At 37.6% G+C, this 25,098-nt stretch overlaps 1 protein-coding gene across 1 annotated transcript in view; it reads right to left on the bottom strand.

Annotated features, from left to right (window-relative positions):
- The window catches only part of LOC129418593 (protein unc-13 homolog C), a 237,743-nt gene extending 212,973 nt beyond the window's left edge, over positions 1-24,770 (bottom strand). The window contains exons 1-2 of the mRNA XM_073853802.1: positions 24,756-24,770; positions 870-921 (exon numbers count right to left, since the gene is read on the bottom strand). The gene's annotated coding sequence lies outside the window, so the exon portion shown is untranslated. The remainder of the gene's footprint in view (positions 1-869; positions 922-24,755) is intronic.
- Positions 24,771-25,098: the final 328 nt, after the last annotated feature.

The raw sequence follows: 25,098 nt of genomic DNA, 5'->3' as shown, positions 1-25,098 counted from the left end.
GGGATAAAATTAGTTTTTGTTTGAGAGAAGAGGGCCTGTTCTTTCATTTGATATATTGTATGTTTGTATATTTAAAGAAGAACATTTTCTAGAAGGCATTACATTTGTTAAAATCATAAAAAATGTTGGCGCTGGCTGGCTTCTTTTTTTAAAAACACTGACGGGGAAAGGGTTAAAGTCTTAGTAAAGTCACTTCTCAAAATTATTGCTAAACACATTATAAATGTTAGAAATGTTTGGCTGAAACAAAATACAAAGACCGTGAACTATGTAGTACTAATTGTGGAGTTATACCGTTAAACAGTTTTTCCTATTTTTTTGTGATTATTTGGGCGGGGCTAAAACGGTGGCTCTCAGGGATGCACTGGCGCCACAGAGCATGGCCCCGCCCCTAACAAGCATCCATTCAACTTGTAGCTGTATTTAAAAGTTAAGGTTTACCATGAGTGGGCGTGGTTTCACAGACGGTGGACACGCCCCCAACGTTTGTCAGATTTATTTGATTTACTTATTTGATTTACTTGCTTTTTTTCATCCATTACTTTACACAGATTTTAAAAGAAACTCATCGCATAAATCAGCATCATATTTTAATCACTGTTATGCATATGTCAACAACCAGCTTAAATCTCAGCGATTGGCATAATGTCATGACTAATAATGAGGAAAAGCACACTGACTTCAAACACGCCTGCAAGTGTAACACAAACAGCATCTCTATGACATTCGAGAAAATTATAGTTTTAAAGGTCACAGCAGAGCAGGATGATATGAGACACCTGAGACTCCATGCAATACCGTTATAATATATTACTGTAAAGGGGAAAACAATATAATGATGCAGAAAATGTGGATTCAGGTAAACAGACCTGTTGGCAGATCTACGGTTCCCACGAGAGACGGGTTTCAGTGGTCAGCATCCTGCACACAGCACACAACAGTGCAAAAACATACATACATTATACACAAATATAAAATCACAACCCACCACATAAATCTGCATAAATTACTATTCAGTTAGTGGCATTGGAGTAAACAGCAAAGTAAGAATTTAAATAAAACTGTGTATGTGACAATAAAACCTTTGAATCCTTGAACACACAATGCATTTTTTTTTTCAAAAGAATGCTGACCTCACGATGAGGATACGAACTTGCTGTAAAAATACAATATCAAAATGTTCTTAGCACAAGCTAAAATGCATTAGTTTAATAGCGCAGTGTGTGTGTGCAACAGCAGGATATTGCAGGATAAAGTGAAGATGGATGGCTGAAGATGAGGGATTTTGAGGTTGTCACTCGCAGGTCTGTGCATGACAGGCAGGTCTGGACTGCTGCATTGCAGTCGAGAGCCGTCTTAAAACCCAACACGTCATGCTGAGAACGAGATAAGACTCATGAGAAAATGCACAAACACAGCGCAGAAAACGGATTATCATTCACTTAAACGTTCATAATCATCCGAACAAATACACTCTGTTCTTTATCACGCTGACAAATGCAGCACAGCCCTCAGTGGAGCTCTGCAGCCTTGACGTAACTTCTCATAAGTCATAAACAAAGCTGATCAGTAAACATAAACCACCTGTGTATCTCTCTTATTACTGTTCAAAAATGCAAAATGTTGGGGTTGAGGATGTAATTGTGTTTTACGAAACGCTGACACATCTCCTACAATGATTGTACTGTCAGTACTGACTGACTTTATAAGGTAACAAACTGTCACAAACATCTACTCGACCTGTTCCTCCAGACTGTGAGTCAACTTTAAACTCTTTAGGCCATGTTTACATTAGAGCATTTGCGTTTTAAAATGAAAACGATCCTCGTTTATACTGGCATTTTAAAAAGAATCTTCATCCACACTATACACCACCGGCATAAACGCATGAAACATGACCAATCACGTAACTTGGCATGCGCATAAAAGTGTAAAATAACTTATTACTCTAATAAAAGCTTACCTTTGTGCGTTTATGCAGCCTAGGGGTGTGCGATATTGACAAAAATTCATACCTGGGTCCTTTGCTGGCAACTACAACAGACACTATTTTTGAACCTATAAAAATGTGTTTGGGAAAGTCTTATACTGTTCTAGCTCCCCCCTACAACATAGTAATATGATTAATAGGTTAATTTTGATTTTATAACAAAACAGAAAGGTCTTTATGATTTAAAAAGAAAGCATTCAAGTGAACAGTACTAAACAAACTTGAAGCAAAAATAAATTTCAGTAAATGCAAACTTCAATCAAACATAAGAGGTGAAGTATAGCTTTAGCCTACAGAAATGCTTATTGCATAAATTTTTAAAAGTGTGTGAGGTCCGTGCACGTCCTCCGTTAGCAACACAGAAATAGCTAAAAGTGCAAGCGGCTAAATGAGCATTAAATATTAACTCATTCACCGCCATTGACGGGTTATCTCGTCATTTATGAGTTCAAATTTAACTAATAAAAATGCCTTTATGGACGAATTTCAAAGTGAAAGTGTAATACCGCTTTTATCCACCAGATGGCCAAAACGAATTTATCAAAAACGGATGTTAAAAAGATTTTAAGATTTATTTTTTAAGCTTTTTGCTCAAAATGTTGTATTTTTAAAGAGAAATATCCATATTTCAGTGGTTAAATTAAGTGGAAAAAGTAAATATATAATGAAACGTTTTTTCCCCATTTTGTTTGTTTGTTTGTTTGTTTGTTTATTGTTTGTTTGAAAGCAGAGGGTGTGTTCTTTAATTTGATATAATTTGTATGTTTATATATTTATAGAAAAAAAAATTTCCTGTAAGGAATTTTGTGAAAATTTTGTGAAAATCACAAAAATGCAGGTGGGCAACTTTTCTCAAAAAGGCTGGCGGTGAATGAGTTAATGACGTTGAGTTTATTGTTTTTATTATTTATATTCACAAAACTTATCAACAAAACATCGATTAAAATTAAGAAACAAATTATATGAAACGAAATTCATTTTAAAGTAGCAAACAAAACTTAAATTAAACTCGAAAATAATGTCTGACCCATTACAATTCTCCCTTCATATTGGCCTTTACAACGCCCTATATGGCGTTAAAAATTACAGTCTATCTTTCGTAATAAGCTAACTAAATTTAAACAAAACATAAACAACATTACAACAATATTCAAACTCAACAATACTCAAACATAAATATCAAAAAGACATTATCTACAAGGATTCATGTTAAAACAATCTGATATATCGTTTATAATAGCTGGTTGGTAGATGTTTACTATTTTTGGTAAAACCTCCGTTGCAAACCTCCATTTACCCCAAAAAAAATCATTTTTACTTTGAAAATGATGCGCTATCACATTAACATCGGCTGTTCGTTTACATAAGACTCCGTCTACGTTCATTTACACTCAGCGCAACGTCTGAGTTCTCAAACTAAAACAGGGTCTGCAGCGTTTGCGACCAAATCCGTTTATGAGGGTCGAAAAAGGTGGTGTATTGTAGATGAAAGGCATAAACGTAGCAAAAGTAACGCGTTTTAAAGGATAAACGCATTAATGTAAACATAGCCTTAGACTCCCACATCTGAGCCATTTTCTGTTTGTGTCATCACGACATTTCAGCCGTATTGTTCCGGTGATAAAAGTCTTTTCACAAATTTTCACAAATAAACACATTGCATTACATCAAATAATGTTCTTTTTAGCAACGTCATATGGGCTCTTTAAACATTGTTTATTTGTGGATTGGAGTGCATAGAGCTGTACACCCTCTCACACAAACTACATTACAGCAGTCAGTGATAATAGGACAGGTGATTTGTCATTTCTGCCTTCAATATGCATCAGTGTGCAATATGTGATGGTCTGTGAGCATGTAGCCGAGATCACCCACTCATTAACCAATGTGACATTTAGGAAACCTATTAGCATGCAGTCTCATGAACACACACACACACACCAACACCCCTCTTTTACATTGTGCTCTAGTTCTCTTATTAGGGTCCCTAGAGAGTCAGGGTTAGAGAACACGATTTTGCTAAACATCTCATGGGAGGTCTTCTCTGAAAAAAGAAATCAAAAACACTGGAAAAACTCCCCTAATATTAACTGAGAATAAAATAAAAAATACATTTTGCACAACTTTTTGCCAAGCGTCTCTTCTTTACCTGAGAAATTGGGTAAGGTACGTGAAGCTCTTTCTTTTGTATTCTGTGTAAAGTCCTTTCAGGGCCACCGAGACCTTCAACATTGCGAAGCACAACTGAAAAACCTCTGGGGATTTGTGTTTCTAAATAACACCACATTTTGCTCCTGAAAGCTTGTGAAATTCAACTAGCGTCTGATCGTGCAATAATTACTCCAGCGTTCAGCTTTACACACACCTGCAGATTCAGAAGTGCTGTTATTGGTTAATATTTGCTCGGGCTAACAAACACAGATTTAGATAGAGGAGTTTGACACAAAATAACATGAAGAAAGATTGCATTTGAACTGGTGTTGGTCACAGACGTTAATAGAAAGCATTTAACCTATCCATCCGCAACTACTTAATCCACTTCTATATCCTCTGTAATACAAACAGTATCATTTAAAGGGACAGTTCAACCAAAAATGAAAATTCTGTCATTATTTACTCATCAAGTTGTTTCAAACCTGTACAAATTATTTTGTTCTGCTGAACACAAAAGAAATATATTTGTAATCAAGCAGGAAGCAAGAGCACCATTGACTTTCACAGTAAGCAAGAAATGCTATGGAAGTCAATGGTGCTCAAAGCTGTATCACAATATATCTTCCTTTGTTTGTAAAAAGTTTGTAACAACTTTTAGGTCAACTATACCTTTAAAGGAGCTGTACATGTATGTAGCATTCACTTCTAGCGGTTAAAATTGGTACCACAGTCTAAATTCAAAATATTGGAGACATTTTCTCGGGTTGCCAGACACATACGCTTATCTGCTAAGTTTTATGTTTGCAATGTATTTGTTGTCTTCAAATTACAAACCCGCTCATGTGGATTTTTACCCAATCTGCGTCTATTTTCAGAGGTTGCGTCCACCGGAGATCACATTTATGAGCCAATGCGATCTCTTTAACCAACCGTAATAACTGGCAACCGACCTTTAGAAATAAACCATTGGATAAATTGGCAGTGGACGGGATCATACAGACCAAAAAACAGACAGTACGGAGTGGAAGGGCGCATTTAATAAAAAAGATGAACTGGCAGCATTGTTTTTTGAGAGAAACAAATACCTGAACTTTGGATATTTCCTAAATATCAACGAATATACACTCACCTAAAGGATTATTAGGAACACCATACTAATACTATGCTTGACCCCCTTTCACCCTCAGAACTGCTTTAATTCTACGTGGCATTGATTCAACAAGATGCTGTAAGTATTCTTTTGAAATGTTGGCCCATATTGATAAGATAGCATCTTGCAGTTGATGGAGATTTGTGGGATGCACATCCAGTGCACGAAGCTCCACCACATCCCAAAGATGCTCTATTGGGTTGAGATCTGCTGACTGTGGGGGCCATTTTAGTACAGTGAACTCATTGTCATGTTCAAGAAACCAATTTGAAATGATTTGAGCTTTGTGACATGGTGCATTATCCTGCTGGAAGTAGCCATCAGAGGATGGGTACATGGTGGTCATAAAGGGATGGACATGGTCAGAAACAATGCTCAGGTAGGCCGTGGCATTTAACAATGCCCAATTGGCACCAAGGGGCCAAAAGTGTGCCAAGAAAACATCTCCCACACCATTATACCACCACCACCAGCCTGCACAGTGGTAACAAGGCATGATGGATCCATGTTCTCATTCTGTTTATGCCAAATTCTGACTCTACCATCTGAATGTCTCAACAGATATCGAGACTCATCAGACCAGGCAACATTTTTCCAGTCTTCAGCTGTCCAATTTGCTGAGCTGGTGCAAATTGTAGCCTCTTTTTCCTATTTGTAGTGGAGATGAGTGGTACCCGGTGGGGTTTTCTGCTGTTGTATCCCATCCGCTTCAAGGTTGTGCGTGTTGTGGCTTCACAAATGCTTTGCTGCATACCTCAGTTGTAACAAGTGGTTATTTCAGTCAAATTTGCTCTTCTATCAGCTTGAATCAGTCGGCCCATTCTCCTCTGACCTCTAGCATCAACATGGACTGCCACATACTGGATGTTTGGATACCATTCTTTGTAAAACCTAGAAATGGTTGTGCATGAAAATCCCAGTAACTGAGCCAATTGTGAAATACTCAGCCCGTCTGGCACCAACAACCATGCCACGCTCAAAATTGCTTAAATCACCTTTCTTTCCCATTCTGATATTCAGTTTGGAGTTCAGGAGATTGTCTTGACCAGGACCACACCCCTAAATACATTGAAGCAACTACTATGTGATTGGCTAATTAGATAATTGCATTAATGAGAAATTGAACAGGTGTTCCTAATAATCCTTTAGGTGAGTGGAGTATAGGATTTTTTTTATTTAGTACAGTCAAAAACATACAACCGACAACTCTTAGTAAATGACTGCGTCAGAAATGACAGAATTACGCTTTCTCCTGAATTTAGGGAAATATTTTGCCTTGATAAAGTTACATTTTAACCAACTCTTACATAAAATCTATTTCAATGCCGTGAAACTATATTACCTGTCGACTTAATTTCCCGCCTGTATAATTCTCCTGTCTTACCTGCCTGTCCTCATCAAAAACAAATGCATTATGCTTCTGAGTCATTTTTTATAAAAGCTTCACCAGTGAAAGCTAAATTCTTTCAATTACCCCAGATTGCCATTTACGCTACAGGGAACTTTGATTTGTTGTCACATCAGAATTAAAGAGGATTTTTCACATTTAGGCACAAATGTTCCATCTAACAAGACGCTGCTTGTCAATGATCCATCATATTAGACAGATACAAGTGCTTGATTTTCTGTCTGCTGTCTGATCTCTCATCAGACCTTCACATGATAACCAAACACATGGTGATGATGCTTAAGGTCTAAAGAACAGCTGGGACACTAATCTGTGATCAAGACTCATTTATCTCTCATAGCAGAGAAGACATCCAGAGTCATGGATCATGATTAAAACGTGTTTCAGACTTATCGAGCCTTAATGAAGGTTTGAATCTGAACTGTCTTACTTGGATGCTCGTAGTTTGATTGCAAAATATTTTAGGCGACAGAATGGATAAGGCACCAAAGTTGAATACCTCAAGGTTAAGGGTTTGTTTTAATCTCATCATTGACGCTTGCCTTAAACAACTCATCCTGTGCCTTCTTGGTATTATGTGTGGGCTCAGACACATAGGAGGTGGAACCAGCCCACATTCGACTGAAAGGCTGTGTTTACATTTATATCTGTCAATGTGGCAGTTGAACTGCCCCCAAGATGCACCAGTGCTTACTAACTAAATCAAACCCTGCAAACACACATCCATCTCATTCAAGCGCCATCGCTCAGAGACGTGTTAGTCACATCCAGCCGTAGAGAGTGAGAATGAGAAACAGCGAAGGAATATTTGTAAGAATAATTCACTAATCACTAGTGGGAAGCCAAAAGCATTGAAAGGGATTATGCTGCAAGCAATGTGAGCATTTTTGTTCATTAAACCCAGGGCGCTCATTTATTTATGCTTTTAACAGAATAGTGTAAGCAAGAATATGAAGCCTGTCATTATCCACATGTTGCTCTAAACCTTAACACAAAAAAATGAAAAGGGACGTATCATGAAAATCAGACTCTTTTCATGTTTATGGGTCCCCAGTGCTTGTATCAACCTAGAAAATGCAAGCCTGTAAAAAAATAACTCATTGAAATTTGTCTCCCCTTGTGATGTCAGAAAGGGATAATACTGCCCCTTAATCTGCACTATCCAACCACGCAACTGCATTTAATGCAGAGATCAGCTCATTTGCATATAAAAGGACACACCCAAAAACTGCACATTTTTGCACAAACCTACAAAGTGGCAATTTTAACATGCTATAATTTATTATAAGCTTAAACTTCAAACGAGTACTCTGGGGATACCAAAGATTTATTTGACACCTTAAAAAATAATTGACATATGGCTAAGCGACGCCCCCTCCACTCACTCGGACAAATAATTAGCATTCGGTGATAGGCGCTATAGGGGGTGTCACAAAATTGATGATTTTTAGAGACAGAAAGACTATATATCATCTCAAAGTCACCAAAATGGCCTTAACTATGCATTTGAGGTTTATATTAATAATTTTATTGTTGAGAAGGTCGATGAAAAGCTTCAGCTCCAGGCAAAAATTGACAGGTCAGTGTAAACGCGATAAACCGCATCTCGTTGCCATCATGATCAAATTAAAGGAACAGTATGTAAGAAATGTATATCAATTAATCATAAAATGGATCTGATATGTTACTAGACATTAAGATATCATTTTCATTTCAAATACTTTTATCACTGACAACAGTGGTCTGGCCAGGATATTGTCATTTAAAAAGTGGAGTTGCAGCCCTCAACTGATGTTTATGTGGTCATTTTGTGTATTGGCCACCAGTTGTGTGATTGCAGTACCAGTTTTAGCCACAATCCTACATACTGTTCCTTTAAATATGTACAGGTCTAAGTTGCATACGTTTCCAGGACGAGTCTTTTTACCATCTTTACCAACACTGTAAAAAATCTGTAGAAATTACAATGTTATTGCAGCTGGGTTACCGGTAAATTACCGTAGATTTAAATGTATGTTATTCACCGGCAAGAGTTTGTCCAAAGTTAAAAAAAATAGATATTAACAAGTCTCTATCTCAACAGAATAAAACCATACAACAACAGCCTCATGCAAAGCATTCTCGGAACCAGAAATCATCATCAACCTTTTTCAGTTTTTTGCTTCAGATTTTCTTTCCCAGAATGGTTTGCCTGATGCTGCTTTTCTAGTTTCTACTTCTGTAAAGACAAAGACTTGTAAATGTTTAATGTTTATTTAACTTTGAACAAAATCTTGCCAGTAAATAACATACATTCAAATCCACGGTAAATTACCGGCAACCCAGCTGCAAATTTCTACGTAATTTTTTACAGTGAAGAGTACCTCTCCGTTAGTTTGGTGCTATAGTTTTTACATGAATCATTCAGCACAACATTGCTATTACAAATAACATGTTATCTCGGTTATTTACAGATACGTTAATAAAGCTAAGTGACATGATGTACAATGCAGCTAACGTTAACGTTTTCTAATGTTAGGCTAACGTTACGTTAGATATGTTAAAGGTAACGTTCAAATACGTGTTGTTGACTTAGATTAGAACAGATGTAGACATCCTTGTTTTATTTATCCACGTTTAGTTGTTGTTGTGGTCTACCGCATAACTTAATCCAAAGCACTTAACGTTATCTCGGTTGAGATGTGGCAACGTCGCCCAGCCTCGTGTCGGAGTTGCATGTACCCCATGCACACCGTTTGACCACTATAAACTTAAAATCACAAGAAAAATATATAAAAACGAATTGAAACTTACTAACTGCAATGCATTTCAATGGACGTGGAAGCAGAGAATGTCCGAGTGTATTGGGTTAGCTATGCGCACTATGATTGGCTCATCGCGTTTGGGGGCGTGGCTTATTATTAAATGTCCCCTTTAAAAAAAACACATAAAAGATCGTAGTTGATATGATTTGTGCTCTGTATTACAACTCTCATTTGTAAACTTTAGTGGAAGTAAAGATTTTCAGTGAAAAATTAAAGGTCCATCAATCCATTTGGCCAACGCCAATCACACACCATCTAGTTGTAGTTTGTCTATTGATGTGACCTAGATCACACTTTATGGCAAATCACAGTAGACAAACAATTTATTCCTAGGGGTTCACATACTTTTTCTTGCCACTGTAGCTTTTTTACAGAAGCTATACTGCAGCGCATTGCTTTAGTAATGCAAAAGGTCATAGGTTCAAACCCAGGGAACACACATATACATAAAAAATGTATAACTTGTAATGCACTGTAAATCGCTTTGGATAAAAGCGTCTGCCAAACTAGTCTGAAGCTGCAGCATGCGACAGCCACAATAACTTTAAATAAGCCTTCATTTAAAAGCAGCATATTGTATTGTTACCATATTATCACGCTTAACATTGTGAATCATGACAAATAACATGACTATTGCGTGGAGGTCGGCTGTGGATATCTTAATTAAAGAAAATCATAGGTTGATGTGGGTGGTGAGTGGATGATTTATTGTTAATATAGGATTCAGGTGACATTTAAGCTGATCCACACATTTCTAATGCAAAGCATTCATTTCTCTCTACGTCCCAATCAGTGCATTGTACCTCTTGCATGCAATAGTGAAAACTCGCAAGCAAGAAATCTGGAAGACAGAAGAGAAACCCCCAGTGTTTTACCCGACTGCACACACACAGCATCATCTCCATCCCATCAATCAGCTCCTAAAACAGAAAACTATACGCTTCTGCTCTATTCAACACGAGACTCGTCTTAAAGAGACTTACAGGACGCGTGCTGTGCATCTGGCCGTGACAAAAACATCATCACTGCTGACAAAACAGTCAGGACGGGCATCAGGAATTGATTTCTATGAATCACAATCACCTCTGCACACAAACCCACCAAACTCGAGTTAATTTTTATAGATCTTTGTAAACCTATGAGTGTTTCCTGATCAATTCACTGTCTTGGGTGTGTAATTAGGGCGTGTATTGACCAGAGTATATAGAACTTATACAACAAACTCATTGACATTGTTGTGCAATCTGCAAATCGTCTGTACAGTAAATAAGCAGACTCTGTTTTCTCTTTGACTTTGGATAAAAAAAAATTGTTTCAGGATGAAGAATAGGAACACTTAAAATAAAGTCAAACCATTGCACTTGATCATGGTTCACTCGGGATTCAATTTATTTTCTTATTTCATGTCATTCCAGATACACTCATTAAAATAAAGGTGCAACACAATGCCATAGAAGAACCATTTTTGGCTGTAATAAAGAACTATTAACATGGTCAAAACGTTTCACACCCCATTAATACTGTATGTGCATTTAGTGTCTTTCACTTGTGATCCAAAACGCATCATAATACCAGGTGTAAACAGCCTTATAGTTCTTCTAAACGCCTAAGGGGCCGTTTATATGTCACACCTAAAAACGCATGGAAAACGTTTTCTCCCCTTTTCCAAAGCGCTCGGGCAGTTGCGCTCCTTAGGCGTCTGTCTTTAGGCCGCAATTATAAGCTGCTCCTCCATTATTTAAAGTAACGGAAAAGGTGAGGAAGCTGATTGGTTGGTTCTTGTCACATGACCTGCGGTGCACTTGTGCATTCTGAAAAGCAGAGATGTTTTAACTCGATGCGGTGCAGACGCGCTTGGATAAAACGAGCATGCTGCACCACGTGCGGGTCGCGATCGCTTCGCTTCCATTATGAGAGCGCATACCGCGACTACATTTGAAATAACGAAGTTGAGCGTGCAAAAGACGCAATATTTGAACAGCCCCTTATTTAGCCTGCCGCCATGTGATTCCAAACCGAGGCTGTGAGGGATGGACGTCCAGAGCGTGTGATTTAAAGTTTTGTATCATTATGCTGGTCATGTAGCCTTCAAAACATAAAAAATACGTTATTTTACAAATTGACACAGAAGAAAGAACCACAGAAAACCTGGATTGTTAAAATTAGAAGGCACATATGACCTAATTTGGGATGAGAATAGTGCATTGCGTACATAATATCTGTTTTGGGATATTAGCCTGTTGGCTAATCGCTAAGAGACAGATAGAGAGAGGCTGTTTACACCTGGTATCAGGCACGTAGAGGGGGGCGGTGGGTGCCTGAGCACCTGCCCCTTTACCCCTGGATGACCAAAGTGCCCTTTTTGTCAAGGGATTTTTTGTAATTAAATGCCCTTTTGTGAAGGCCTGTCCAATCTAACTAAAAGTAATAAAATTATAATTTTGCCGTAAATAAAACGAGTCACATGATGAACTTTTGACCTTTCACCGGACAATCTTTTTCGGGATGAGCGCGCTCACACGCTCTTTACTATGACACAATGGCATTGACCGAAGCGGTATGCTTGTTAACATTACTACTTATTATTTTACAAAAACGGCATGAAGAGAACATGCACAGCTTTTGTTTATAGTAACGTTTGGTTTTTAAGTAACGTTAGCACAGCAGCTAAACGTCTACACACAACATACAGTATAAACAATGATGCATACATGTTCACTTACTTGTTTGTTTGTTTTTTTGTTTGGGGGAGAAAAGATTTACAGGCTTCGAGGGGTCTCATCTTTGTTTTTTGTTTTTCCTAAAAAACTATTCATACGTCCAATTACTATCATAAAAATTGAAAAATAAGCACAGAGTGCCATAAAAATATTTCACACATCACTTGTAATTCTCTCATTTATTCTGAGTAAGGCTCATAAATGCTGTTTTTATTATTATTTAAATAACACACACAAAACACACACACACACACACACACACACACACACACACACACACACACACACAGTATACATTGCAATGCACTGTAAGTCGCTTTGGATAAAATGCATAAAAAAGTATATAGATATAAAACTGTCTATTTTGATTTTTCTGTCTCACTCTATTTGCAAGGGAAATAAAATTTTTTCCTGTTCTGTTTTGCTTTATTGTTTGTTTCAATTATGTATGTTTATGTCAGCGAGGAATGTGCCCCTTTTATACTTTAAGCACCTGCCCCTCCAAAGCTCTCTGCATGGGCCTGCCTGGTATGCATTTTATGCTGGGTATACACCAAAAAATAATCGAGCTGATTTTGGGCCGATTTTCCCCTTTCCGACAATCCTAGCTCTGTCCTGATTATCTTGATGGTTCTACAGCTGATCTTATCAGATTTACCCTTGGTGTGAGGTGTGTTAAGAATGTCCGAACCTGATCGGAAGAACGTCTGAGCCGCCCCGTTCGCGAATCGTAAATATTAAACATTTTTAATATTTACGATCAAAAATCATGATGTGTGGGGGGGAACCCCGAGGACAAACGCGCGCACGCTCTTGAGATTATCACGTGAAACGAAACAATATCTAATCAGAAAGCGAGATGATGGAAGACAGTTATGGTGCAGCACAAAGTGAAGTTGATGCAAAGTGAACTTGTACAGACCATGTTCCCGCTGTCTACATGACTTCACTCAAACGCTTTTCTTTTTTTCCCTTGAATTTTCTATGAAAATCATTCGAAACACTAGCATTGAAATTTCTTCCTGCATATCGTCCGCCATGCTTATTCTGAAGTCTTGCAAGATTTTGCTGTCTTTGACACATTATGATACACCACACACCATAGGAGCAAAACGGTTAAATCTAAAAAATTTTATCCTTATGTTTGTGGTCTATCACGTTTTGAAAATCTTATAAGATGTAAAAAATCTTTTGTTGTGTACCCAGCATTAGTTGATCAGATCAGAAGTGGACGACGCTAAATACAGGTGTAAACAGGGTGTAAAACCTTTTGAGCTCCTTCACTTTCGACCACATTCAGTAGTAGTTGAAAAAGCATGCCAGATTGCTTAAAAAATGTCACAAAGACCGCCTACTTTCCGCCTCTTGATCTAATCTAATGTACCGAGCACAATGTTTTTACATTGAACATGACCAGTGTTGGGGAAAGTTACTTTTAAAAGAAATGCATTAGTTACTCCCCAATAAAGTATCTAAATGCGTTACTTGGTTACTTTTCATGGAAAGTAATACTTACGTTACTTTTAAGTTACTTTTGCATTACTTTTTCTTACTACGCTGACGCTTGATCTCTTTCAGGCCTTGTAGGTTGTTGTATGAATGAGAAGTTTTGCATTTAGAAATTGCATATTTCCATCGCAAAAAATGTCTGCTATTTTTGTTTCTCACTCAAACTGTTCCCGCTTAGGCGCGCACGTATAGAGTGCGTAATTCTATGTGACTACGTTCAGTTTAATCTAGTACATGTTTTATCGAATTAATAAAACTGAAAAACTCAAAAAGTAACTTGCATTACTTTATTTAAAAAGTAACTCAAATATTAATGTGTACATTTATAAAGTAATGCGTTACTTTACTCATTACTTCAGAAAAGTAATATTATTCGTAATGCACGTTACTTGTAATGCGTTACCCCCAACACTGGACATTACCTCTAACGCAAACCAACAGTGTGCACACAGGACGCACAGCTCAGCGCCGCGCTGTTCTAAAAAACACGTTGCTTTCTATGAATATACAAACCACCGGGCCGATAGGTGGTGCCTGTCCGGTTCCCAAATCATTAACGATTAACATTGGCTGCTAACGTATATTTTGCATTTTAAAGTAGATGCTATCTGACAAAACGCACGCTATTTAATGTGCACTTCCGGTTTACGGTACCTCCGAGTATTCCTAGACCGGACGCGGCACAACGCTGAGGTGCACGGCCGGTGTGCGACCCCCTTTAGGCTTCCATTGATGAAAACTGAAGCGGCTGCTCTCTTATCTTTGTTTCATTTTGCCTGCGTGTGAAAGTTGTGCAAGCTTATTTCATCAATTGCTCTGAAATATCAGAGAAAGCTCTTACACATACATGTGCAAACTTATGTGTGTGTGTGTGTGTGTGTGTGTGTGTGAGAGAGAGAGAGAGAGAGAGCTAAGCTATAGCACTAATCCCTTCATATAAACTGGGATGCTAAAGCAATCAGATATAAACATGCGTTTAACACATTTGTTATTGCTTAGTGGATTTGCACAAACACACAATCACTCATGAACGCGCACACAGACAGATTTGAGAGCTGCAGTCTTTAACCTCAGCATGTCTCGAAGCCGCTAACAAGCGAGTTTCAGCCCACAGACTCCCAATTTACCGAACATCTGATGCATGCAGTGCTATACACACAAACTGCAAGAACTGGCGGACATCAGTGGTCAAACATATTGGTCAAACAAGCTGTTGTCCAATAAGCTGCCAAAGGTCAAAGCTCATGAGACTAATACTATAAGGCTGTGTAGACTCATTTAAAATACAGCTGTCTTGTAGCTGCTGATCATCATTCACTTTTATTGTATATCAGTATGGACATTCTGCCATGTGTTGCACAGATGAAAGCCATGCAGGTTTGAAATCACATGAGGGAAGAAGATCCAGCACTCTTAAGAAAAAGCAATCCTCATATATTCTTAAAGAAGCTTGTAAATACATTGAGACATTCTTCCCGTGGGATTATATACACTTCCCACAGCGCTACGATGCTATTGCAGTCTGAATTCAAAGCTTTGGATGCCTCGCATGCTGGGCAACACCCTTAGGGTTTAAACAACCAGCCACACGGATCATACTCCTGTGGACAAACTGAAATAAACTTGTTTATCCATTCCAAATGTGTGCTTTGTAATCTGTGAGAAGATTAAGAAAAAGACCCTAATGTGAAAAAAAACGCAAGAGTCGGCTGTAGACAGAAAGACTTTCCTCCGGATTTTAGCATGAACACAAAAGGAAATATTAAGGGAATGAACTAAACTGTTTTTAAAAAAAGAATCACTGACCTGCTCATAAGAAAAACTATTTTTTGTGAGAGTTTAGCACTTCACAATAAAGCACTGCTGTTTACTGAATTACAGATAATTATGTTTACTCATTTCCATCAAATGCTAATGTGCGCACTTGGTGAAAATACACAAACATTTACTGACATTAATTATACACAACCTGCTGTGTACAAAAGTCATACATTTAAAAGTTATAAGTTCTGTTTAAGTTTTCAGTTTAACCAAAAATGAACATTGTCATCATTTAGGCCCTGTTTACAGAGTAAACAATCTGCGACATAAACGTAAATCTCTTTTCATGGACTAAAACAAACACACGGATTGTAGGCAACAGTTTACTTCCTGGGATTGGTGATGTAGACAAGACCGACATGATCATAATAGCTCCTGCTTCTGACTTAGCCTGTAAGTTAAAGTGCCCATATTATGAAAAACTCACTTTTTCTGGGTTTTGGGGTGTTCATTTGTGTCTCTGATGCTCCCACACGCATACAAAGTTGGAAAAAAATCCATCCATTCTGTTTTGAGTGAGATACACGTTTCTGAATGTCCTCTGCCATGAGTCTCAGATTGCACGAGTTCAAACTCAGCTCCGTTGTGACATAACTAGCCGTTTCGTCACATTCAGTTTGAATTTTCCCGCCCTCCACCCCACTCGCAGGTCTCCACCCACCAGGAGCTAGAGAGAGCACAGAGCAGTCACTTCTCTATACTGTTATCATGACTCACGGAAATAACAGCGCTATTTGGATATTATGGATTATACTCCCGCCTACTTTTAAAAACAAAGTTTAAACGCGTGTTTATTTAAACCTAAAATGTGATCTCATATAGGCTACAGTGTATTACAACGCAAAATTGTCCTCAGATTGAAGGCGATAAGACGTTCATGCGAAATCTGATGTAAACAACAGACTATGTAGCTTTCATGGATTATACGCATTTGTGGACAAAAATGGTCATTGAATGAATTTTATTGGACTTTCATGGATCATTCACACATCTGAGACTGGATTCGAGTCGCGATCGCTATATCAACACAAAAGGTAAGAAGCCACGTTATATTTTGCATGTTGTCATCTTCTGTCACAAAATACTACATTTGCATCTGTATCTCAAAACAGAGATCATACATTGATGCTAATGCCGTAAATTATACCTTTTATATATATAATATATAATATATTTTTTTTTTGCAGGCTAGATAGTTTGCAGCGTGGTTTCGAAAGTTAAAAAAAATATTTAATGGCTTTATTTTACAATTCTACAAGAACTAAGTAATAGTGCTTTGCCAAACTAAAAGTGTTTTGCCAAACTAACCCAGACCAGGCCTTACCGATCCGGCTTTTCTGACGAGGCCAACGAACCCCCGAGTCTCTTAACTTTACAGTCCGGACCTCCCGCTAGCTTCTAGCAATTAGCACGCCGTCCACAAGCAGTATACATCCCCCGCCGGGTCTAAATTTCTGTCATTTGCGAAAATAATGCGTTTGAAAGTGTTTTATAATGGGAATATGTTAGCATTGTCCAGGGAAAACGAGTGTATTGTTGAAACTGCTACATCACAATTGACTCTGGAATCATTGTGTGTCATGAGTTTCTTGTAGTGTACTTATTAGTGATACTTTTCTGCATGATTTGTCTGTTGGCAACATAAACCGTTAATAATAATAATATATAAAATAATAACACAGTATGGTCTGTACTGCTCACGACACCACTGAGCACACGCACGGGCATATGACGTTAGTAGTTGGGCGTGATCAAAGGAGCAGCAGCTCATAAATATGTAATGACTAGCTCAAAACGGCACAATCTGAAATGCCCTGAAACAGAGGATCCTAGAGATGGGTAACAATCTTTTCCTACAAGCTATTTCGAGCAAACAACTTTTGAAACATGCTTTATGGAACTCATACACCTATTTAACTTGTGGAAAAGCAGTCATAATATGGGCACTTTAACTCCTGTTAGCATTGCATTGTGAGGGAATCTTTTAAACATGGTAAGGAGCGTCATATTTCCGGCTGACGTCAGAGGTATCCAGGCCAAACTAGCTGGCCAATCAGGAACACAGCGCTTTTTACAAAATCAGAGCGTTTGAGAAAAAGAGGGATATTTGGGGCTACAAAAGTGGATGCATACATGCTTTCAATGTTTTCAACATTGCTAAAATTAAAGTATCTGCTCGCCGCCTCTTCAGTTTTGTTTCATTTTGTGAGTGAATATTGCTTGAGGTTTATCCATAGACGGAGCTTGCAGGGGGCTGGGGGGCCTGGCCCCCCATTGGCTAAAAGGATTTTTATCAAATGAGTTATATTCAACAACAAATATACATATTAACTTAAATTCTTATATATTTCAAAATATTAAAATGTTTTAAAAAAATTGTATCTGGTAATTATTATTTGTATATTAACAAAAAAAGGAAAGACTTTATCAATATTTGATCACTGCTTAAAAACTGTTACATTGAGGCCCTGTTTACACGAGAACACTCAAGGGTGAAAACGTAAAAATATTTTATCGGATGTGCCTTATGTTTACACGGCAACAGCGTTTTTAGGGCTTAAAAACGCAAAAAAGTTAAACCACCCTCCAGAGTTGAAATCTTAAAAACACTCTACCGTCGTGTTCCCGTCTAAAGGGTAAAGACGCAAAAGTCTGCTCACGGTGGCTCATATCGCGTACGCGTTTACGTCACAGGCATGCGCCAGTTCAGGAAAATAACAACAAACATGTCAGATTATTTCGGACCTTCAAGTTGCCATAGCAGCTCTGATAAGTATACAAGAGTCATTCCAGCAGTTGTACGAAATATTCACAGCTAGTATTACTGATCAGATGCATTAATTACCTCTATCAAATTGTAGATGCACCAATTCGTCGGAGGCAAACCAGACGGCTTTGGACGAGACCTGTGAGAACAAGGAAGAAGGTTGTACGCATGCGTGTGGACTTGGTGTTGTTGTGTGTCAGTGCTTCACATTGCCACCTAGCTACCTGGAGTGTATACTACATCGAATATCACACACTTTTGCGTCAGCATATGCACGCAGATTTCACCCCCCAAAACGTTCATATAAACGTGAATAAAAAGTGATGATGCAACACCACTTTTGCATTTATTCTTCAGATAATTTCTGAGTAAACGTAGTCTGAGAGTAAGTTCACTGATTATAGTATTGATACTATTAAAAAATACAAAGAAATACAAATAATGGTCCTCATTTCCGGACTATAAGTCTCACTTTTTTCATAGTTCGGCTTGTCCTGCGACTTATAGTCAGGTGCGACTTATATGTCAAAATTAATTCATATGAACCAAGAGAAACCATTACCGTCTACAGCCAAGAGAGTCCGCTTTATGCTGCTCCTGTATTTATGTAATTCCCTTAATTCAGTGATGCGAAATGACTTCGGGAGGCTGATGAACTTGATTTAGCTTATGTTAAGTTAATTTTACCTATTCAGCCTTTCAGGTATGTTCTGTATGCTATTGTGTATCGTGTAAAAAACTGTTTATGTTACTTTAACATGTACGGACACCTATTCAGCCTGTTCTGTGTGCTATTATTTAGTTGAATAACTTGCCTTTCCAGATTATATGTCTGTTCTTGAATTTTGTGAAATCATTTTCTGAATAAATGCGATTTATAGTCCAGCGCGACATATATGTTTTTTCCTCTTCAGAACGCATTTTTTGACTGATGCGACTTATACTCTGGAGCGACTTATAGTTTGTAAAATATGGCACACATTTTTTATCCATGATCATATTTTATTCTTATCTTAAATGTTATTTTAATGCTGTTTTTTATTCATTTAAATTTTCTAGTTTGCAGTAAAAATCATAGCAGTTGTTCCGGTATAGATACTATGATACACCCCAAACTCAAATGTCAAGCTACGCCTATGGGTATTTTATCAATTGCTTTGAAATATCTGAGAGAGCTCTTACATATACATGTACAAAACTCTGTGCAGCATGTTTACGAACACCACAACACTCTCACATAATATTAGTGTGCATCAACTTTAAAGCAACACTATGTAGTTTTTTACCTTTAAATAATGTCTCTAAAATTATTTCAGTGATAGAACAACTTTTAACTGGACAAATTGTACTGTTGCTGCAACCTGAGCAGCCTCCTAGCTGCTACAAGCACACTCTGAAAGTGGCGGTGGAGGGTGGGAAACACAGCCCCGCCCCTCCCCCTGCCTGCAGAAGAGTGTCTGAGACCAGGCACTGTTGCGCTTTCAACCACATGGGGGAGCTGTAATAATTTTTACATGGAAACTACATAGTGTTGCTTTAACATGTTTTAAGGACTCACCCATAGACCATCCTCTGGAAGTAATCAGGACAGAAGCAGTCGAAAGTGGACAAAAGAGACAAATTAAAACAGCAGGTGTGAAAGGGAATGCGTCTCTCTCATCCACTTGTGACTAAAATGCATCTTAATAGCAGGTATAAACAGGGTCTTACTCACGATGTCACTTGCATTGTTTGTCACACTGCCTTGATTTTAATGTAAAATTCCTTAAATATCCAAATGTTTATGAACCCAAATCTATGCCCATGAGCAGCAAGCTGCACAAACTTTCTTGCTGACACTCCTGGGTAATTAATGAAGTATGATATGTACCGATATTCATTTCTTAGTCACCCAGGTTTTAAAGACATGTGGGTGAATAAATGACAGTAGTTTCATTTCTGGGCTGACAACTCCTTTGAGTCTCAACAAAAATCTTTTTAGTGCCTTCCTTAAAATGCAATTAAACTTCATTATGACTCAGCTGTTTGACATTGATAGATATGACCTATCATTATTTGGGACCCTTTTATATTGGACAGTAGGGTCATATTTACCGTAGTACACAGGATATAATAATAGAGACACAGGAGCTGACGCTGCAGGTGTTACATGAGGAGGTTTGTCCTCACAGCCTACGGACACGACACAGCAAGACATCATTACAACAAAATTACCACGGTAAAGTGAATCCCACACACAAAGCTGTGCCGAAATAATTATGCATCGATGCACCATAATACTATTTAACTTTCTTGGATCATACTTTTGTTCAGGCAAAAGAAACAAACACAACAAATTTGACACCACAACCATTCTGATACCCATGTGTGAGTTTGTAACCTGTTCAACCAATGGCAGATAGGAAGAAAGTCACAACCGATATCCAATTACAATTTAATGAGATTAATCGCGATTAATCGTTTGCAGAATCAAGGTTTTTGTTAACATCATATATGTTTGTGTACTGTGTATAATAATTATGTATATATAAATACACACACACACACACACACACACACACACACACACACACACACACACACACATGCATGATGTAAACAAAAACTTTTATTTTGCAACTGATTAAACGCGATTAATCGTTTTGCAGCCCTAATGAGTTGTGACATAAGCATCACAGTGTATGTCAGTTTGCGATACCCTGTAGCAGATGTGAGTGTGTTGTTGTGTTTGTTTACCTACTTTCTCTTTCCAAGAAAGAGTAATTTCCTTACAAAGCTGGGAAAAGGAAAAGAAATTTAAAAAATCAACTTAGATTTTCATTATCTTTATATTATATTCTCATTACCTGCCCCATTTTTCTACTTATCCAGAGCTTTGGCAACTTTATGCTTTTTTTAAAGGTCCATTGTGTAGATTATTACGGCAACTAGCATTGAGATTGAGAATCGCAACCAACGGCTTAGTCCACGGCCAAAGACGTCATCATCTTAAACAACTTAGTCACAAAAAATGCTCTATAGAGTAGTTTGTCCATTTAGGGCTACTGTAGAAACATGACGGCGACTTGTGGACCCGCAGTGTATGTGGATAAAAACGTCTCATTCTAAGGTAATAAAAACAATACATTTCATTATGTAAGGTCTTTATAAACCACTCATAATATAGTTATGTATATAATATTGCATTTTTGTAGAGAGATCCTTTAAATACTGATACACCCTTCATTCATCAAACAATCCGATCAAGTAAGATTGTTAATTAAATGTGATTAATGACAGAAGAAAAGCATTTTGGTGTTTTGATTAAACCCAGTGAAGCACACAAGCACACCATAAACTATTTTTACAGAATAACAATTATGTGGAATAATTATAACTAACTAAAATAAATTAGCATTGTCGTATCTCCCACAAAAAAAAGGATTAGTTGATTTAAACAGTTTATCTTATTTAAAAGTATTAAACATTGCTCATGGGCCTGACAAATAAACATGTGACGCAAATATAGTTAAGCAACTGCATAATCAGTGTAAATACATACAAATAATTACACGATCAGCCTAGAGCTGTTTCATGTTATAAACGCACATTCACACACTTCTGATTTTGTTTTGGCATCATGACGCTGCAATATAACTCACCATCTGTTTCCGACATACGCTACACAGGAAATTAACTCCTCACTAATATCATGCTTTCATCTTTCTTGTCTAAAGAAAACATTGGTTTTCAGCTCTGAGAGATGAATTTCCCATCATGCCCAGCTTCTGTGTTACATCAGTGAGGAGCTTTGTGTTAAATCCCCAACACATAACTAGTAAAACCCAGTTACTTGGCTACTGTAGCTAGTTAACTGTAACATAATATAGTGCATGTTTATTCATAGATTTCTTAAAATAATAACGTACACTCTAAAAAATGTTTGGTTATTTTCAACTCCTTGTTGGGTCAAAAAAACTGTTTTAACCCATTGTGAAGTAAACATTTTCTGGGTTAATTTAACCCAATGGCTGAGCATGTCCCTTTTTGACTCAACATTGGGTTGAAAATAAGTGCACAGTGTGTACAGTTATGTGACCATGGTCATAAGGGTAATTTTTCGGAAATTGAGATTTATATAAACTCTGAAAGTTGAATAAATAAGCTCGATTGGTGTATGGTTTGTTAGAATAGGATAATATATGGACAAAATACAGTATGTTCGAGATACAAATCTGCAGGTGCAAAAAAATCTAAATATTGAGAAAATCACCTTTAAAGTTGCCCAAATAAAGTCCTTAGCAACACATATTACTAATTACATTTTTTTATATTTTTACGGTAGGATATTTGTAAAATATCTTCATTGAACATGATTGTTACTTAATATCCTAATGATTTTTGGTACAAAAGAAAAATCAACAATTTTGACCAATACAATGTTGTCGCTATTGCTGCAAATATACCATTGTGACTTAAAGGGGACATATCATGAAAATCTGATTTTTGTTTAAGTGGTATAATTGGGTTTCCAGTGCTTCTATCAACCTAGAAAATGTGAAAAAGATCAACGCAGTAACTTAGTTTTGGTAAACCATTCTCTGCAACCATGTGGAAAAATAGGTCATTGAAATTTGGCTCCCCTTGTGATGTCAGAAGGGGATAATACCACCCCTTAATTTGCACTATCCAACCACAGCACTGCCATTTAGTGCAAAGATCAGCTCATTTGCATTTAAAAGGACACACCCAAAAACGGCACATTTTTACTCACATCTACAAAGTGGCAATTTTTACATGATATGGGGTATTTTGAGTTAAAACTTCACATACGTACTCTGGGAACACCAAAGATTTATTTAACGTCTTAAAGGTCCCGTTCTTCCTGTGTTTTTGAAGCTTTGATTGTGTTTACAGTGCGCATTAGAACATGTGTTCATGTTTCATGTGTAAAAAAACGCTGTTTACTTTTCTGTATAGCGCTGTTTTCACTGTCCTAAAAACGGTCTGATGTCTTACTGGTTCTATGAAGTCCCTCCTTCAGAAATACGTATCTAGTTTTGTGTAGTTTGTTTAGTGTGTTGTGATTCGACAGCAGCTTAGCTTGCCGTTAGCTTAGCTGGCGACTGACGTATTCATTTGAGCAGAGTTTAGTCAAAAATATCCAATATTGACCTCATTCAATCTGGAAGTAAAGGTCTGTAGACCAAACGGGCCGTTCGCTGTAGGCTTTGAAAGGAGAATTCTGTTAAAGAAAATATATTGTCCGGCAGTGAACTTTGAGCTTTATCATTTTACAGGTATTATTTATGCTCTAACAGCAACATTACACACTAACTAAAGTTTGAAAAATGGGATCAGGAAAAATGTGACCTTTAACCAGTGTTGCCAGGTTTGAGGTTTTCCTGCACAATTGGGCTATTTTGAAAATACAGTCACAAGAAAAATTTTGGAGGTGCTGGTTGCGTTTTTGGGCTAGTTTTATAATACGTATCACGTGTTTTGTGGGTGTACGCATCTACACCACAAAAACAATCAGGTCGAATGCGTTTTCGACTACCGCTGAATGTGGTCAAAAGTGGATGAGGTCAAACGTTTTACACCACGTTTACACCTGTATTTAGCGTCGACTGTGATCCGATTGACAAAAATGCATCTTAATACCAGGTGTCAACAGCCGCAGTAATTCTATGTGGAAGTTTACCAGCAGTTGCATTTAGTCCACAAAAGTTGTTTGTTTACATTGTCGCTGCTGAAACCGTCTATAATGTTTCACCATCATTTTAAATTCATTGTGATATACTACAGACCTCTGCTGTTTTTGAATAAAGCCAATTACTGAACAATTACAATGTAGCCTTGACCCCATAAAAAGCATTATTATGAAAAATTATGTGTGTTATGTCCCCTAATATCCCAAAAGGGGGACTTCATCATTAAGATATTTCTGGAGATATTTTTGTCCTTACACTTACACCACCCCACTCCACAAAGTCAATGTGTGCACATATTAAAGGTCTCATAGGGCTTATGAAAATTTGTTCTGCTCTGTTTCAGGAAAAAAAAGCTGACGGTGAGAATATTATGACCTTCCTGTTTGATCTTCAACAAATATTGTCTTTGTTTCCTATGATCAATGGCAGAGACCCACCTTCACATTGCTTCATTATTTTTCGCTTTCATTCTCTCCCATTAATGGCAACAACCTGTTTCTACTCCTCTCTCTCTCTCTTTTTTTCTCTCTCTCTCTCCTTTAATCTATCTATATGGTACTAGAACTCCAAACCTTTATTATCTCCATCCAGAGCAGCTTGTTTTATGTTCAACAATTTATTGTTTGGCCATTGGCTGGATTTGAAAGGTATACCATGCAGTGCTTTATTCACCATGACGAAGGGCTAAGTAGTTTGATTTCAATTAAACTCCCCCATCAAAAGGTGATGCTGGTCTTACCTTGCATTTGCAGTCTTCATGCACCTCATCCATCATTGACCAAACTGTGTTATACTGTAGAAGTCCAACAGTGTTTGATGGCTTGGATATTTCCTGCAAAGAAAATTCATAACTAACTTGGTGAAAGATGAATTATAAAGGAACCGCATTTAGGACCAAAGCCGTGACATTTATATTTATGAAAGAAGTGGTTATAGGAAGTCACCAATAAATAAGCAGCTATGAACTCTATAAATAGTTATTATCAGTGGCAGATGGCATCACTGGTGGAGGATGGCACACAGATGGTCCAGGTATCAGGGTGAGTGCCAGGGGCATGGCAGTAAACAGGTCCATAAGATGG

Source organism: Misgurnus anguillicaudatus, chromosome 15 (genome assembly GCF_027580225.2).
Source record: "Misgurnus anguillicaudatus chromosome 15, ASM2758022v2, whole genome shotgun sequence".
Taxonomy (NCBI): domain Eukaryota; kingdom Metazoa; phylum Chordata; class Actinopteri; order Cypriniformes; family Cobitidae; genus Misgurnus; species Misgurnus anguillicaudatus.
Note: the sequence above shows the minus strand (reverse complement) of the source record. Positions and strands in the feature narration are given on the sequence as shown.